This window comes from Mauremys reevesii, linkage group 13, assembly GCF_016161935.1.
Source record: "Mauremys reevesii isolate NIE-2019 linkage group 13, ASM1616193v1, whole genome shotgun sequence".
Lineage (NCBI taxonomy): Eukaryota > Metazoa > Chordata > Testudines > Geoemydidae > Mauremys > Mauremys reevesii.
In genome coordinates, this window is record NC_052635.1 from 44,668,838 (window position 1) to 44,687,675 (window position 18,838).

At 44.7% G+C, this 18,838-nt stretch overlaps 1 protein-coding gene across 1 annotated transcript in view; it reads right to left on the reverse strand.

The window, feature by feature from the left end:
- Positions 1-18,838, reverse strand: part of OPRL1 (opioid related nociceptin receptor 1) — a 129,047-nt gene that overhangs the window by 53,191 nt on the left and 57,018 nt on the right. The window contains exon 5 of the mRNA XM_039499045.1: positions 11,905-12,049. The gene's annotated coding sequence lies outside the window, so the exon portion shown is untranslated. The remainder of the gene's footprint in view (positions 1-11,904; positions 12,050-18,838) is intronic.

An 18,838-nucleotide genomic window follows, 5' to 3' on the forward strand; every position in this document is an offset into this window, starting at 1 on the left:
AAGGTGTCACTGCCTTCCCCAATCTAATCTAGTCTAGCCAATCGATTCTATTCCTTCATCCTTTGGGGTAAAAATTTACACCTGACCATATGTCTCAGGATAGATAGATAGATAGATAGATACCTATTCAAATTCCAATACACTGTAGAGTTACCTATGCAGAATTAGAAACACAGCACAAAATGAGGCTGGGAGATATTTACGTCAGACAGGAGACTTGGGCCAGAGTAGAAAGTGACAATACAGCATATGAAAGATGAGCTTAGCTGGGAAGTTTTCAGAAGAGGCGGCTAATTCATACATGTGTTCGTAATACTACAAATTCAATCTGTATCTTTGCAACGTTTCTTCACGGGGGGAAGTTCTGTCACTGTGGCCGGTCTGGCTTTTGGTATCCCATGGAGGAAGGTGTAGGCCAGGGTTCTGGTTTGTTGCTGAATCAGTGCTAAGATTCAGATTCAACAGCTCCAAAATTTTATGGCAGATGATGTAATAAAAAACTAGCCGAACTGTGGAAATCTCTTCAGATCATCTGTCTGTGTACGTTTTCTGACAGGTCGGGCCAAAATCTCATGGGCTCAACTATTTGTATGAGAATTTGACTCCATGAGAACTGGAGGAGGGGGGTAGCCCCTTTTGTTACCTAACTTGGAACCAAAGCCTTAGGGACAGTCATAGTTCTGAAAGTTTGACTCAGTACCTCCCCCCGCCCTAAATTTTAAAGGGCGTTGTGTTTAGATTCTGGTATAAACCCACCTCTCATTTTGTATTACACAAATAGAACACCAAAAGCTGCATTTTATCTCTTCCTGAGATTCCTCCTCTGTAATATTACATGGAGAATGAGCTCTCAACTAATTTTCATTCATCTTCAGCCTTTGATTGTGAGGAATAGGTAGACTGGATTTCACAAAGTGCTTGAAGTTACTTCTACATACCTTACACTCCAGAATTGCCTGGTGTGAAAGCCTGCACCAGACATGACACAGACAATGAGGCTTAAAGATTCGCCTAGGGAAGGTTTTATCTCATCTTCATCACGATGCTTGGAGTACATTTGCTATTTTTAAATGATTAAGTAAATCCTGCCATTATGCCTGCCTTCCCTGGCCTTCATTTTTCCAATTATGTCAATCAGGCCTACAGGAAGATGAGCCATTACCAACTAGTATATAGGCAGCCCTTTAAAAATCCCACATTCTGAGACATGGATTGTGTATAATTTCTACCCGTCTCCTGCATAACACATCCTGAAATCACTACCCAGTTTGCCAGTCCCATTAAGCCCAGCAGGTGATGCTGGTGCAGAAAACATGGAGTTCATCTCCTTTCCTCTTAGGCCCTTCTCACAGAAAACATGCAAACGAGAGAGCGCAAAATGCCAGAATATTAATTAAAAAAAAGAATCCTACATGGTGACAAGTATCATATGGCTTTGTTCTTACTGTCTAGCCAGCTCTTCAGTCCCAGCTAATCTCCAGTGAACCTTCTGCAAGGCTAGAATAATGCAAGGAACAGTGAGAAAAAAGGAAGGTTTCTCCGACAGATGGTTGGTGCTTTTGGCGCTGTTCCTTTTGCTCAGCTAACTGCAACGCTTACAAAGCCAGACAGTGGTGTTCTCCTGGCCTCTTCCTATCAATTATGGTGTGAAAAAAGGATGCTGAAGAATGGGTTTGAAAGCTGTATATACCTATGCATATTTTCGTCACTCAAGTCACAGTAGAAAAGCATGCTCGGTGTATGAGTGGCCAGTCTATGGGAGGAACATTCTGGTAGATGCAGATGATTTATTAGGACTAAATAGGTTAATATCACTGATGAAACTGATAGATGCATGGCCGGGATAGTTTGACAGAGAAAACATAACAGTGGTTTATGATTGCTTATGCCAACATGAATGATGAAGAGAGACAGGCTGTAATACTTAATCCAAGCAACCATACGCTCTGCTATTTTCCTCATTGAATTAAATGAAGGTGCCATCATGCAAAATCTCAGCATCTTTATTGCAGTGGAGTAGAAAGTTCTCATGGAGTCTAGGCTTCAGCCAGGCCTAAATAATGAATGGCCACTTTAAAGAATGCCTGTTGTAGCTAGTGTCTCAAGGGAGGCTTTCCTCTGTGCCCTGACTGGGCTGCTACATAATAACACCTAGCTCTTATCAGCAGTGGATCACAAAGCACTTCACAGAGGAGGCTAGTATCATTATCTCCACTTTGCATATCGGGAAACTGAGGCATGGAGACTTGCCCAGGGTCACCCAGTAGGCCAATGGCTGAGTAGGTCTCCAGAGTCCCAGTGCAGCGCTCTATCCACTAGGCCACTGTGTAAAAGGGTATTTATTAATTATTATTTTTTTTTATTATTATTATTTATTTGTTCTGCAGTAGCATTACAGACAAGGACTCTGTTGTGTCCTAGGCACTGTACACACACAGAACCAAAAGAATGCATTCAAAGGAATTTATTAGGGTTTAAAAGTACAGAGGAGAAACACATTGGTACTCACCAGCCAATGACAGTACAGCATTTCTCTCTTAACCTGCCCCATCTTTTATTTATGAATGGAGAGGTTCTATAGGACCCAGCAATAACCAATCCTGGCTGTGCAACCTTAATTCAACCCCCTTGTGCATCTATATTATGATACGATCTCTAATTCCAGGATCGTATACTATTTTTTCCATAAGCAACCTTAATTCTGACATTTCCTAACTTTTGAGTGCTTGACCTTGCAACCCTAATAATGTTCTTTTAACATAGTTTGTGTGTGTGTGTGTCTGTGTGTGTTTCTAAATTAGCCCTTGCAGCATCATTGCTCTGTTCCATTAATGACACCCACAAAGGGGCGCTGGATTCTCTGCTGATGCACCTCCCAGCTGATGTCCCTGTGGACATGCTCAGGGTGTTGTTATATACAGCGCAGTAAGTGGCTGTGTTGAGTATATTGAAGATTAACGTTCAGTGTCTTACTAACTTCTGGCAGAATCGCAGGTGGAGGTAGGATAACAAAGTAAATGCCCCAATCTAGAGAAAGTTGAGCTGTCTTTCAAAGGATGTGTGCTTTCAGCAATTTACAGGGGTCAGCTTGCTCTTGAGAGACTGCACAGTAAATTACTTGGATGGTCTTCTCTACTTGTAATGCAAGACATGCAAGGGGATCACAGGGATACAAATACATTTTTATATTTCTTTGCTGCTAGAGTTATTTCTGCATCTCCAGGGTTTCAGTTTAAATCCCAGCCCCTGAGGTGAAAAGAGGAGGGCAAAAGTATGCAGTCCGGGCCAATCTACTCCTCAAACAAAATCCTGTGTAAAGTTAAGGTTGTTCAAGTATAAATCTCCCTGACATCATCACTTAACATCAGAGAAAGCAGCAGATAAGCCAACCTTCACTCATACACCTTACTGTCCAAATATCTTGCTACAGTACCCTACCTCTCTTTGCCATAAAATCTCCCTTGCACTCCTGACAGATAACCAGCCGCAATGCACACAGCCAATCCATTCAAATCACACTGAAATATGCAGCCTTTACTTCACTCTACTTTTTCATGTGAAAACAACACTTTATACACTTTTCCGGCATACACATCTCTAGAGAATAGACCTTAATTTGTTCATTGATATTTGTCTACTAATCAGATATTGATATTATATGATGAGCATCTGTCATTTCCAATGTGAATGCTGTTCTTTTCTCCTATTGTCTGTGTTTTCCTCCAGACATTCTAATCTATATGCATTACAAGGTCATTGATTCTGAATCTTTAAAAAGTGAAACTCCTCTGTTACATAATTTGTTTCAAGAAAGCTACCCCTGTATTTGAACCTCCATTAAAGCGGACACCCTTAAAAAGATCAGCTGTGTTATAGAGTTCTTATCTATTCCAATGATATGCCTTATTCCTAAAATGGGGATACCCCTAGGGTCAGTCAGATCTTTAGAAGAGAGATGAGTATGTCCACTATATGTGAAGCTCAGTCTTTTCTTTGCTAAGGTCCACACTGAATGGCATCATGGAAGTGAACTACATAACATTCCCAAGTCAGACCCATTGCTGTCATAGAACCATGGATTACTAGGATTGGAAGGGACCTCAGGAGGTTATTTACTCCAACCCCCTGCTCAAAGCAGGACCAATCCCCAAGGACTGAACTCACAACCCTGGGTTCAGGAGGCCAATGCTCAAATCACTGAACTATCCTTCCCCTGTCTTTGTGCTGCTGTAATCTGGAAGTGAGAGGCGGGATCTTTACCCAGATTTGCACCCCTAAATGACTTCTGAGCAGAAAAATTCAGGGGTAAATACCAAAGGGCCAGATTCAGCCACTCTTACTCACAGGGAGTACTGTGTTACTACTTGAGCAGTCCCATGGAATTCAGTGTCAATCTGATTTCAAAGGAACTACTCCCAGATTAAAACCGCTCAGTGCAAAGGTGGCAGAATCTGGTTCTAAAGGTGTGATGGAGCAAATACATTTTTAGAGATAACGTTTAAACTGTAGCCCTCAGGAACTCCCCAAAACAACTTAATTCCCTAAAAGGAGAAGGAAACCTTCACATAGCAGGGTCACATTTTCAGCATCATGATAAGCATTTGCCCTCACTAAACACTGAGTAGTCGGGTATATGCCAATATCTGAATCTTCAGAGACCAGATTCTGATTCTTCCGGGTCAGCTTTGCTACAATTAAGCACCAAATACCCACTGTAAGAAAAGCCTTCTTTATGTAGCAAAATACATTCTATGCCTTTGCTGAAAGACAAAAGCCATCCAGCTGATCATTACCAAAACACTGTACCATTGTATATGTTTTTCGGATTCCACATTGCTATGTTATCTGCACTTGCAGTTGCTAGGTTACCTGGATATTTAATGAAATTATAGCAGTGCAAAAAAATTTGCCAAAGACAAGCCCGCAGTGGCAGAATTTACTAGAGGGAAAGCACAACATTTCACATGGTTACGTGTGCTTTCATTCAAGTTTCACACCAAGGCAGTGCTATGTAGCAATTAAAGCAGGGGAATGGAATTCAGGACTCCTGGGTTCTCTTCTTAAGTCTGGCATAGCCCTGGGTAAGCCACTTACCCATTGTGTTTCTCACTTGCCCCATCTGTAAAATGGGAGTAAATAAATGAGTAGGTCAGGTCATTTGGCAAGTACTTGGAGCACGTTAGCCCAGCTAAATGTGCTACTGGCTCCATAGGTGCATCTTTATGCAGGAATTCAAGTGAATTACCCCCTGCAAGACAGGAATACATTGAAGTGACCACAAAACTAAGACTCAGCCTAAATGTATGGCAGCGAACACCATCTTTCAGATTCCATATGATTTCCATTAGAGACTCCATTTTCCAGTCCTTCCTTCCTCCCTTCCTCCACTCCCAAAAAAATTCACCCTTCAAGCCTAGAAACTTTCAATATGTGGGGATGCCACAAAAGATGCACTGAGAACTTGGCTGGAGCAGGGTAATGGAAAGAGATAGGCTGGGGCAACTTGCACAAGGCAAGGGCTGCGTGAGATTTAACACCGTTTTGAAAGTGCATTGCAAGATCCTTACAAGGAGAGAACTGAATTTCAAAGGAGGCAGTGTTTGAGCACAGAGAAAGGGCTCCATTTCGAACTCTGCCCATGAGCTCTTCAGTGGAGAATACAGTGCAAAAGAGCCAGTCTTTGCCCTGACTTACATTCCGTGGAAATTCATGGATTCCCGGCTGTTCCCTGGGGGAGGTGCTGCTGAGCTTTGATTTAATGACAGAGGCCTCTCAACCCTACTATAGCCGGGTCGGATCTAACCAACGTATAAAGTGAAATGTTTGTAATGAAATCACACAAAACTAGAGACAGACCCTGTTCATTGACCTGTAACCATACAATGTCTCAGTATAATTGCTTGGCATATGAAAATCATGTGATCTTCATGTTTTCCATCTACAACTAGAGATGAGCAAAGGAGACTGAAGACGCAGTAGCATGGACGCTGGCATGAGCTTCACAAGCCCGTCTGGAGCCCGCCCGAATATGTACTGCCACATCTTCACGGCTGTGTTAGCTGGATTAAAGCTCATGTGGGTGGCCTGCCTAAGCTGCAATCACAGCTCCGATGCTCTTTGGGTTTGGGGCCTTCTTTTTGTTCTGTGTTTACACAGTGCCGAGCACACTGGGATCCTGCTCCAGGACTGGGCCTCCTGGGCAGGAAGGCAATAGAAATAAACACTATTAATAGTATTAACTACTGCTACTACTAAGTAGACATACTGGTTTCAACGGCATTTTGCAGTGAGATTTTGTGAAGAGGGTCCATGAAGAGTCAGACTAGATGATCATAATGGTCCCTTCTGACCTTAAAGTCTATGAGAGAAACCAGAGCTAATGCTGAACTGAGCCATTGCAAAGGGACGGGCTGAGCGTCAGACAGCTGTCCCACTACGCTGGGTAACCTGGCTGCATAAACGTGGAACTGAAAGCACAATGGCATAATCCCAAGGTTGAAAACAGTCGAACCGGGAAGGCGGTCATCTACAATCTGCACTCAAAAATCACTTTACATTTAGGTGGGAGGGGAGGCGCGAGCTTCTTCCCCTCAACAAGAGGGTTGTTATTTCCTTGCTGGAAAGCTGCTCCTCTCTGCAGCCGCCCCAACCTAACAAGGAGAAGTGGAACAGAACCAAACGCTTGGAGGACTCTCCAAACTCCGCTAAGCCAGGAGGAGACAGCTGGAGCTCTTTTCCGCTGCGTTTCTGAAAAGCCAGGCATAGCAGCTGTCCACTCTCCAGCTGGAACACAGGGCTGCGCTGTGCAGTGGAGAGCTCTTGAGAGCAAGCACTACAACTCGGTATTGCTGGAAATGTTTACTGCTGCTCCAGAAGCCAGCAATAAAACACTCTGCTATAAAATTAGTATTAATAGCACTGGAACAAGCATGCACAGCAGTGATTTCCAACCTCTGCCCTCCCTAAATTCAGTGGGTTTGTCCTCCTGCAACCCAAGATAGGGTTTTTTTCTCCCAGCAGGCTCCCACCTCTCTGACGAGGGGCTTAGCATCATGATTTCTCCCCTCCCTCTAGGCCAAATCCCACATCCCCTGCCGCACAGCACCCATTTCCCACTGCTTAGATTCTACACTGGGTGCAGTAAAATACTGATCCTATCTCTGCCCCTTTGCATTCCTTCTTGACTGGATGCTTTTAACCTGATGCAAAGGCCTGGGGGAAAGTATTTACAAAGTCATGTTTGAAAGGTCGTCCATAATTCCATAGCAATTATGCAGACATTACAAGAATGGCTGAGGAACGTTACAGACGCGGTGATTAACGAAAGGCACATATTAGACATGCGCCACATGCCCTTTCAGTATCTGAGCGTGCTAGTCTTTTACCAGCCATGCAGCACACAGAGAGGGTTTGCTGCATGGATAGAATTATCCGGGCTGTGCTGAGGGGCTTTGGGGCAGGGGCAGGTCACGGCTACACTTGTGCCACTGCCACAGGGGCATCAGAGCCTAGAAGGGCTGCACAGGGGTGCTACAAGTGCTAATGCCTGTGCAAGAGGAGACGTCCCTGCAGAGCCTAGAACGCCAGCCAACTCTGACTGAGTTCCCTGGTGTTCTGGCTGCTTGCCTTGCAAAGAAACGCATTTTAAACTAGACCCCTTGTAGCGATGCGGCGACTCATCTGCACGGCGCCTCCTGCTGTGGTCCTGGGAATTAGCTTTTCCAGCCTTCGGAGCGCCCTCTGCAGGCCGGAGTCCCACTCACCACAGGCCTCGTGTCCCTCCCGGACCCCGGTGCCCCCTGGCAGAACTCCCACAGATATGGGTCTCCCCTCCCCAGGGACCCCCCCCAACCTCGTATCCCACCTCACCTCAGTATATGGTTACTGCCAGTCAGCATCTAGCCCCCGCTCACTGGGGCAGACTGCAGTGTACACACCATTCATCGCCGGCAAAGGGGGGGTTGGACCTTTGCCTACCCCACGCTACCCCCTGTAGCCCCAGTAACTGTCGTGGCCTTTAGCAAGGCCTGCAGCCTGGGGGCTCTCCAGGCTGGAGCTCCCCAGCTCCTCTAGCCTTTCCCCAGCCCTGAGGTACCTTCCTCAGCTTCTAGGCAGCCAGGCCCTTCTCCCTCAAGAGAGTGTCCTTAGCTCCTGGCTTCCCTGGCCTTTATAAGCCCAGCGATGGTCTGATTGGGGTGTGGCCCCAGCTGTGGCTGTTTCCCCAATCAGCTGAGGCTTGCTGCTCTCCCTAGCAGCAGCCCTCACACAGCCTCAGCCCTCTCCCAGGGCTGATTTCAAGCGCTTCTAGGCAGGAGCGGGTGATCACCCCAGTACACCCCTGCATCAGTATGCTGCCTCCCAATGCCTCGGCGTGAAACAAGGACCTTCAACACTTCTATCCCCAGATATAAAAAAGTAACTCCATTCGGTGCTAGAAGTAGTAGGCTATTATCCTCCTTGGATCAGTAACTGGAGAGAGACAAGACACACTGTACAAGCATGTTACACAGCATACGAGTTTGATACGTCAACTGTGGTGGCCTTAGTGCCCATGGAAGTGAGGGACCCATTCCACAGCACGTCCCTAGACCCAGGTATAGCACAGCAGGTGTGCTGAAGCTCAGCAAACAGCTCAGCCTTTGCACTTCAGCCCTGACCGGACACCATTTTGTATCCCAGTCCCAGCCCTCTCCACCAAAGGGAACACCAGTTCCTGAATTATGCGGTGCCCTTTTGATGCGCTCAAAGAGAGATGGAGATGACCAAGATGACTTCTACATGTGACCATGAATCATCTTTGAACCTAGGACTCAGCCAGCAAAAAGCCAGACCCTTGACTCATTGTGCTAACCACCCTGCATCCCCAAGGGTGTTACAGGTTTAGAATCTGCCACCCCAACTTTTTTCCCCCTCGTTAACTTCAGATTTGGCTTCTTTATGAGTAACTGAATCTCACACAGTAGTAATTCACATATTTCTGCGCTCTCTTCTAAAGTCCTGTGCTTTAGCAAGATCAGTTCGCCTGTCCCAAGGTTACTCATTAAAAAATGTATTCATTTGGCTTTGGGCTGAATATTCAGCTAGCCTGCTGGGTGCATTTCATCCTCTGAAGGTAATGTGCCGCTGTCTCAGGGAGATCTACTAATATTTCAGCTGAAAGACTTTTTAATTTCTGGAGAGGATTGTTTTCCCCAGGCAGTCCTTTGGGATCCTCCTGACCTGTTTTATCTGAGTGCAGTGTGACTTTTCATTCCTGTTCTTTTTGTCTGTCTCTGCAGTAGGTGTTTCCTGAGATAACATAGTAGATCAATCCTGACCCATTATGCACACTGCACATTTTTAGGCGTGCTTATAAATATTGCATTTGTGATACTGTTCAACCCTGTTTGCAAGAAAAGTTTCAGGAACTTCTAACATAGATAAATGGGGAAGATCTTTGTTGGGGACAATGGGAGGTGGGGGGAGAGGACAAGTCAATCTGTGGGAACTGGAACCCCCAATTTGAGTAAGAAGGAGTTTGGGTTAAGCAGCAGTAGGATGAAAGGACTGTACAGACAGACACCAGATGCATGTTCCTTTTATGCTTTCCAGTACACGGCACATTGGCTATGTCCCCATATGCCATCACTGGAATGCAGACGTCTTCATTTGTGCAAGGCTTGTGCATGAGTCAATGCCTTGTAAGGAGGCTCGGCTCCCGCTCAGTGTAGCACACATTAAAGGCAGTGTGCCCTGTCCACACTCACCTTTTGGAATGTGCTAGCTTTTGTTAGCTTCACCCCCTACAAGGCCACTCTTGGCCACTATGGCAAAGCTCTTTGTGCACAGCGCAATGCAACTCCCATTACAGTCAATGAGAGTCTTTTCACTGATTGCAAGGAAAGCTGGATCAGGCCCCTGCCGCCTGCAGCTTTGACACATATCATAAGATAAGAACAGCCAAACCGGATCAGCGCAATGGTCCTTCCAGCCCAGTATCCTGTCTCTGAGAGTGGCCAGTGCCAGATACTTACAGGGAATGACCAGAACAGGGCAATTGTCAAGCTGACAACTGCCAGCTTCTGGCAGTCAGAGATTATGGGGTTATCAGAGCATGGGTTGCATCCCTGACTCTCTTGGCTAATGGCCATTGAGGGACCTACCCTCCAAGTCTTAAAGCCCAAGTCAGCTGTTCTGCTTTTGATGTGTTTGTTGGCATCATGAGAAGAAAATCTTATAGGCAACTCACTGCAATGGTCCAGCTAACAGTCCCAAACCTCCTGGCTGACCACTAATGGATCCACCACCAACCCCATGAACAGGATCTGGATCGGTTGAGGGCACTTCTCTTGTTTTGTTTCCCGTGGAATGTGCTTCCAGCCGGTACCGTAGAACACAACTGTGTGTTTCCCTGGCCCCTATACAATTTTGCTCTGTGTTGGGGGGTGGGAATATTTTCTTCTGCCATCATGTTATATGTTTTCCTCCCGTTTCCATACATCGGCATTCACTACACAGCTGGCACTCAGATCCAGGGCACAGCTGCCAGCAGCTGAAGAGCACTCTGCCATTTTGGTTGCTGCTGTTCACCTAAATGCCTCTGATGCCTTAAATGAGGGGGTCGCATAAAAAGTATAGCACCGTGTTGGATCTTTTACTGTGCAAGCTGACCAGAGAAAGTCACCGGGACAATAAGTCTATTCCAATAAAAGCTCTTCTTTTATTCTTAAAGTCCCTTTAAAAAGTAGTTCTCAGTCCATTAAAAGCCTCTTGAAGTTCCAAGCTGATGGAGGGATGGCCCTAAAAGCCTCCCCCCACCCTCTACTATTTCAGGGCCATGGCTAAAAACTCTTTATTGAATTTCTTGCAAGTGGCTATTGAGAGACGATAAATGGAGAGTGTTATTGTCAAGCTACACTGCAATTGCATTTAACTTGGGAAGTTAATTAAAATGAATTCCCCAGAAATTGCCTGCTTGTGCACCTGCACACAGAGAGATGGTTCATGCCTTGTGTTCTATGCCCAGCTCTGCCATTGAATCAGTGACCTGGAGAAGGTCACTTACCCCCTCTGCAGCTGGCTTTCCCAGTCTGTAATATCCAGATATGAAATACTTCCCTGCTCCTCGAGGGTATTGTGAGGTTTCACTGACAGTTGTACAAGGTCCTTGATAATAGAAAAGGATTTTTATTGTTATTGCAACATTGAATTTCCTCTGTAGCATAGAGTGAGGGTCACTTGCTGGGATCAGCTGGGTACACCTCACATAATTAACTCCCTATCATTTCAGGGACCTCAGGCAGTGGGGCACCTCAGTTCCTCCTATTCTCTGCCTGTGGCACAGAATAGTTTGGTCTCCTGTGAGCGGTAGTATTTTGGTCTGATTTCAGTTGCTGGGTTTATCATGGGGTGTTGGGTGGTGTCAGTGACCTGTGATGGACAAGAGTCCCAACTAGATATTTTGGTGGTCCCTTCTAGCCTCAAACTCTATGACTCTCTGAGCTCCTATGTCAAGTACAAGACCTGACAGTGGGTCCGGGGGAAAGGAATTTTTGAATTGCACGTGGCACAAACATTCAGCTAGAATGTCATCAGCTCAACAAGAAAGGAAGAGGCTGCCAACAGTGTTGGGGTAACTGAGTCTCTGACCCACTCTGTGGTCTGCTCAAAGGACGACCTCTTAGCTCACAGGCCTACCATTCTCTCTTGGCAGTCCCTCTCCCCCCGAACAGGTTTTGGCAGCAGCCCCCTGTCATCCACTGTGATTATCTCAGCAGGTCTGACCTTAGCTAAGATCCTGCAGTTCCACTCTCTCACAGGGACTAAGACTGTGGTTTACCAGAGACCAGGCAGCCTTATACAAAAGCATTACAGAGAAAACATATCATAAAACAATCAAAGATCTAAATGCACACTGAAGCTTACCAGAGGTACCGCATCTTTCCTTTGGAGAATCTGGCAGGATCCTGTCCTTCAAACCCTTCAGCAGGGTTGGCCAAAGATTCTTGTCCATTTGTTAGATCAAAATGAGGTCCTTCCAGTCATCCAGGCTGAGTCAAAGGCCAGGTATCTGCATAACCAGCAGTGGGACTTTGCATTAATAATTTCTTAGTGATTCCAGATACCACAGAAAACCCACCCAACACCCAGGAGCACAAAATACATATAACACATAATGATACAAAGATCTACGAATGTCCTAGGGGCCCACATCCACTGGCACATCTCAATATAATCATCTTCGATGTTTTCAGGTTCCAAGGCCCGTCTCAGAAAAATGCAGATAACATTTACAAAGTTGATACAATAGTCACAAAGATATGACTGTGCTCATCATCTCTGTCACAGGAACTTCTAGGAGCAGACCACCCACCCAGCCAGGCTGTGGAAGGAGTGACTCAGCCAGCGATAGCCAAGTGACAACACTCTCATCCAATAAATACATTACTTATCATTACAACAAATCCTTATTGGTTGATCATACCTTCAGGGCATGAGATAGTTACTAGCAACTCCTCAGTAGAGCTGGGTGAAAATCTTTAGGCAAATAGTTAATTAACCAACATTTTTCAGGGCACCAAAACTGTTCTCAAATTCAAGTTGAATTTGGTGAATAGTTTCGTCCAAAAAAAAATAAATGGGGAAAATATTGGAAAAAAAGTTGAAATGGTTCATTTCAGTCATTTCAAAATGAAACTTTTGGACTCTGCATTTTAAAGCAGCATTTCATTTAGAAATGTAGTGATTTGAAAACAAACAAACAAAAGGTTGAAAAACACCCAGCACTGACCTAAAACAAAATTAAAAACAGAAAAAAATTGTTTGACTCGAATAAAATGTGTCATTTGACCCCAAGCAAACATTTTTCATTGGTTTCATTTTGGCAAGAAAAATTGAAAACATTCAGTTTTGGTTCAAACTGAACTGGTTTTTTTCCTGGATTTTTTTGGTTCGTCACCCAAACTGGAAAACGAATTATTCCTTCAGCTCTATTCCTGAGAGTAGGGTGACCAGACAGCAAGTGTGAAAAATGGGGGCAGGAGGTGGAGGGTAATAGGAACCTATATAAGAAAAAGACCCAAAAATTGGGACTGTCCCTATAAAATTGGGACATCTGGTCATCCTACCTGAGAGACTCTGGCTTTACAAAATAACTCCTCTGTGTGTCACCTGCAGCATGATGTCGTGTTATTTTAAATGAGTATTAAAATATGTTTACAAATCCTTTTAGCAAGAGTATAGCAATATAAACATAGGGAAAGTTAATGGTCCAGATCCTTTGCTGGTGTGAATCGCAGTAGCCCCATATGTTTTCCTTGAAGAGTTTGAGGCTCTCTGATCTCCTGGGGGATACTGCAAGGAATGCAAAGACTCAGTCAACATCCATCTCTATCAGCTGAGCAGCTCACAGCTAGGGAATGGTCCTTTGATGAGCGCTATCTGTGCAGAACTGTTTTTGAACCAGATCTTTAATCGGGGACTCAGATGGGTTTTGCTTTTGCAAACCCCACTATCAAATAAAATCAAAGGGACCTCTAAGCAGATTTTGTATTTTGTTTGGTTTTTCTTTCTCAAACACAAACATATAGAAAAAAGGATTAAGGGGAGGAAATGACCCCCTTGCAAAACACATGCAATCTGGAATAAGCCACCAAATGGGAACTGATAGTGTTCCGTTCCGGTCAATAGGTGCATGGATGGCATATCAGTCCACACGGCACTGCTGGACCAAGTAGGGGGCAATTGCCTAGGCATGTCTGATGATATGTTTCTTTGAATAGACAAACACAGTCCTCGAGGTCACTGTCAGCAAATGGCTACATGAGATGAGAAGCAAACCAAACAAACACCTTGTCATTCTGAACACGTCTCCCTGCAAGCTGCTGCTCACTGGCTTTTATTCATCCCATGGATCACTATGTTTGGACAGCTGGGAAGCTCAGACCCTTCTGCCCACAAGCCCCTTGAGCTTTGCTGCTGAGAAGTCGGTCCTACGGCGGCAGCCAGGGCCGGCTCCAGGCACCAGCATTCCAAGCTGGTGCTTGGGGCGGCAATCTGCAAGGGGCGGCAGTCCCTGTTGTTTTGCCCCCAAGCAGCGCGCCGAATTGCTGCCGTGGACGGCGGGAGCAGTCCGTGTGCGTTAGGGCAGCACGCGCGCTTCCGCGGTGGTGGCAATTCTGCAGCAGCTTCTAAGTTTAGCTGTCCGCTGCGGCTTCAGCTAAACATAGAAGCTGCCACCGAATTGCCGCCTCCGCGGAAACGTGCCTGCCGCCCTAATAGCGCACGGACTGACCCCGCCGCCTGTGGCGGCAATTCAGTGCGCTGCTTGGGGCAGCGAAAACTGTAGAGCCGGCCCTGGCGGCAGCGCTAGCGTTGCTGAAATATGGAACCAGCAGCAACTTTAGCAATGCTGGGAGATAAGAATCCTGCCTCCCTGCTAAGGAAAATGCCAAACCCAGCCCTTCTCTGGCCTTTGCGTATACGGTGGCCATGCACAGTACATCTGGTTCTGTCGTGTTTGTATTTAGGTTAACTCAACAGCAGCGAGAGCTCATTGGGTGGAGAACAGCAATGTGGATAATACCAGGCCTATCTCCTGAAGCTGGGCCAACTGGCATTTTTTTCACCGTTCCATCAAAATTCTGTTCTTCAAAAGGTGCTTCCCAGCAGTCAGGCCAGATCCTCAGCTGGTGTTAATCGGCATAGCTCCATAGGAATCTGACCCATCACAGTTCCAGGGAGAAAACTTAGTTCTATAATAAACAATCCAAAGGAAATTCAGTCATCCAAAGTGACTGGGAAATAGTCACCTTACCCACACCTCAAAAGCAGTGACGCAAGAATCACGTCAGGGAAGGCTGGCTAGCTAAGGGAACTATTAATGAGATCTGGAGATTTTCACCTCTAGGTTGCTGCTTTAATTCCAGCCCTGTTGAGCTTTCACTAAAAGTTATTATCCAACAGCTGCAGAGTTGTTTATCTGAAAAGAGATGGTTGGTTGTAGTGCCGTTCCTAGTGGGCAGGTGTGTTCGCTCTGCTCGGAACCCTTTGTGGATAATCTCCGTGCAGAGGCCAAGGTTTAAATGGATTGGGTTGTAGAGGAGGAATTTTCCACTGGCTCCAAGGGTTGATCTCTCCAGTTCAGGACTGGGGCTTATTGGCAGTGACATGGAAGAATCCTAAACTGCTGCTGCCCAGTGCTGTACTTGTGTTGTGAATAAGCACAACACTTCAGTCCCCAGAGCTGTCAGTCCAACACTAAATGCACTAGCTAACAAAGAGAACCGACATTTTTTTTAATGAAAAGTTGCGCAGAAAAGGTTGAGTTTTTCAAAATATTTTATTTCTGAACATTTTTGTAACACTTTTCAGTGTAATTTTTGTATCCAAAATGAATATCAAAGCCAGCAGTGAAAAACATTTCATTTCCTGAAGATAAATAAAATAACATTGTTATAAATTAAAAAATGCAACTACTATTTCAATAATGGCTTTGATATAAATTTTGTTTGAACAGAATTCACCAAAAATATTAAATAAAGGAAAAACGGGTCTACCTGGAAACCTAGAAATGGAAACAATTTGAAATTTCAAAATTGTGTGTGATTTTATTATTCTTATTTTTCAACTAGCTCTCTATCCATGTACTGCACAAAGTACATAACTTACACACACACATCATCAGTCGGAAAGATGGTGCATGCTGCCAATCTGTCATAAATCTTACCTCAAATAGCACAAAATAAATTAAGTTCAAAGAATTATGGAAAATGTAGCTCTGCACTTCGGGAGACAGCAAAACTCTAACAAGGGACATCAAGTTACCCAGGTTTACTTTTTTCTATTACATTTATGTAGCACAAAATTTCTGATAGTAGTTGGTGCTCCCTGGGCTTCCACACCTGCCTGCCAATCTCAAGCCACATTTTTTGTGTGTGTTAGAAATTAAGTTTAAATAGAAAACTTCCAAGTGGAAAACAAGATCCTTTTTCCTACAGACATTTCTTTTTTCTTGTTTTGCTAATTTAAGACAAATGAATATATGGAGTTTTATCACCTGGGCCCTGATTTTCCCAAGCTCGCTTGTGGTTATTGTTGGCCAGATAATTACAGGCAGCTCAGATGAAGAGAAGTCTCAAAGGAAAATGAAAAAATAGTTTAAAATAACACATAAAAGCAAAGAGGGTCTCAAACACATACACAACCCAACCTTCTCAGCAAAGATTTTAAAGGATCTGAAAGCTAACTCTGTACTGACAGCCAAACAGTAGTGGCCAAGGCTGTCGATTAATAATCATGGAGAATTTTTTCTTAAGTATCTGCATTGTGAGATCCATAGTGTAACTCTGAGAGAACTATGCCCTTAAGTATAATATAGTCATACCAGACGGTGAACTGAAAAACTGCCCAGTTTTAGTACATGGCTGCTATTCCACCAGCCATTTTGAGATTCCCTCCATTTTCCCTCTTTGGGCAGGGGGCGGGACCAGGAAATCACGCTACTGGTACCAAATATGAACAGCCAGAGTCCCAACCCCACCCTCAACATGGCACACACACAAACTAGTGGTGTGGGCAAAAACTCATCCCATCCTGGGGTTTTCTTAGTCTCCATTTAAGAATAATTGAACGTAAAGGAGATCTTGAGATTTCTAAGGGTTCCCCCGCAAGACCTATTGTCTCTCCCCTTAGTTCCTCTTTCCCCCTAGAGAGGGACACAAACCTTTTCACAGCCCAGCTAATCAGATGCACCTGGCTTTACTGACAGCACCGAGTTAGTGGTGGTAACTAGAACAGTGATGCCCCTGCTGTCTGGGTCCAACCACTGCCAGCCCATCACATTGTTCCTTCATGTTAAAAATAGGGTCGTATGGTAAGTTCCTTAGAAAGAGGGGACACTTTAGGGACCTGTCTCCTGAATGTACTGCAACACGAGATGCATACCAAGCACTAGGAATGTAAAATGTGAATCAGTTACAAATGCTGCATGCTTTGACGTCATCGGTAGCTAAACAAGATTAGGCAGAATTCTAAGCCACTGGCAGCATATTACTTTATGGACAGCATATTGTTATGGAAGGTAAATAGATCTGCCATCTCACTAGGGTCCCTGTATGAGCTATACCCAAGAGTAACCCACTGGCAGTGAAAACACGGTATGTTCAGAAAACTTCGATCAGCACACAACATAAATATCTTTTTCAGGCCTACTGAAACAAAGCCTCATTATACACTAATGAATGAAGAGGCAGCTCTGGTCATGCCTTCCCAGTTAGGGGCCAGTGCCTGAAGTCCTTTTTCCATCAATACTCCCACTGGTTTTGTTTAGAACTACAGGATCTGGCTCTGAAGAATGCTCAGGCCGTACTTCTGAGTGCTTTCCATCTATTACAGCAGAGTGAATGATGACACACAAAAGCTGCCCATTTGGAAGAGAAAAGCACCCAGGAATGTAATGCACTGATTTTGGCAGACACATATTTATCTAAAGAGAGACTGATCCTAACACAGAGGAGATTTCATTTTCTTTCAGCATGTTGAGTGAAGGTGAAATTAAATAATACAAGCAACAGAAAGAGAGAAGCAAAGGGAGGGTTTCGAGCCTTTGAGAGGCCGGTCCCTTTTTCTTTGCCAGGGATGATGAAAAGCTTATATGAGCCTTCACATGTTACTATCACTAGGTTTCTGCAGCTCCTTATCAAAAATGGCCCTGCTCCTGATACAATCAATCCCATATGTTTTATAATGCTGCTCAGAGAGTGGTTTGTTTCACCACTAATAGGGCTGAGGAAATGTTCTGGGGAACTAATCCCGACTAAATCCAAATAAGTGTGTTTCAGATGGAAGCTAATATGGATCAGCTTTGGATTTGCTGTTTCAGCCGTTCCCCCAAGTCAGTCATTACAGGGAAAAATGCTTTATGCTAAGGATTGCCAGGCAAAAGGAATCACTGAACGCTGCAGAGCAGGCAGCTGTGTTCACTTTCATGGGACCGCTCCGCAGAGCATCTTGGTGGTACCTTGATCTCTCCTGTTCTCTATTTGTGGCACACGACTCTTCAGTCTCATGCACGTTATTGGGCTCAGTACAGGGGTATCTGGGTGAAATTTAATGGCTTGTGATTGCAGGAGCTCCGCCTTCATGATCCCTTCTGACCTTACATTCTATGAAATGATGCAGAGGGGCCGAAAAAGGATGTGGGTCCTGATGCTGCAACCATTGAAATCAATGGACATATTAGCATTGATTTCTGTGGGTGCTGGGTTGAGCCCATGGGCCCCAATTCAGCAAAAAGTTTAAACACGTGCTTAAATCCCTCTGTACCTAGCAAAGAACTTGAATGAGATTTAACCAAGATAGATAGATAGATAGATAGATAGATAGATAGATAGATAGATATTTTCAGGTTACCAATAAAAGGTACATAAGAATACCAGGATTGCATAGTGAGTGATGCATATAATCTGAATGCATATATGAATGAGTTCATATAATCTGAATGCAGGCCTAGAGGGACTTCATTAGGTTCAAAAAAGTAAATCAATTAAAGGCTGCTTCAGGTCTGGGTCATTTGATAGCAACAGTTGCTTTGTCATTTCTTCTCCGCTCCCTTGCAGAGAACGGAACATGTCCTGGAATCAATTAGGCCAATGCACAGGAAAGAATAATAACCGCTGCACTAGGCAAAATACAGAGAGAGCAGGGGAGTGTCAGACGGAGAGGAAAAAATGAAGCAAAACTCCCTTAAGTCTCAGAATGAGCAGACAAAATCTCCACCATTAAAGAAGGAAACATAGTCTGGGATCCTAGCTTCGGGCGGGAGTTTCAGCAATGGTTCAGAATTAGGACTGAGTGGAAT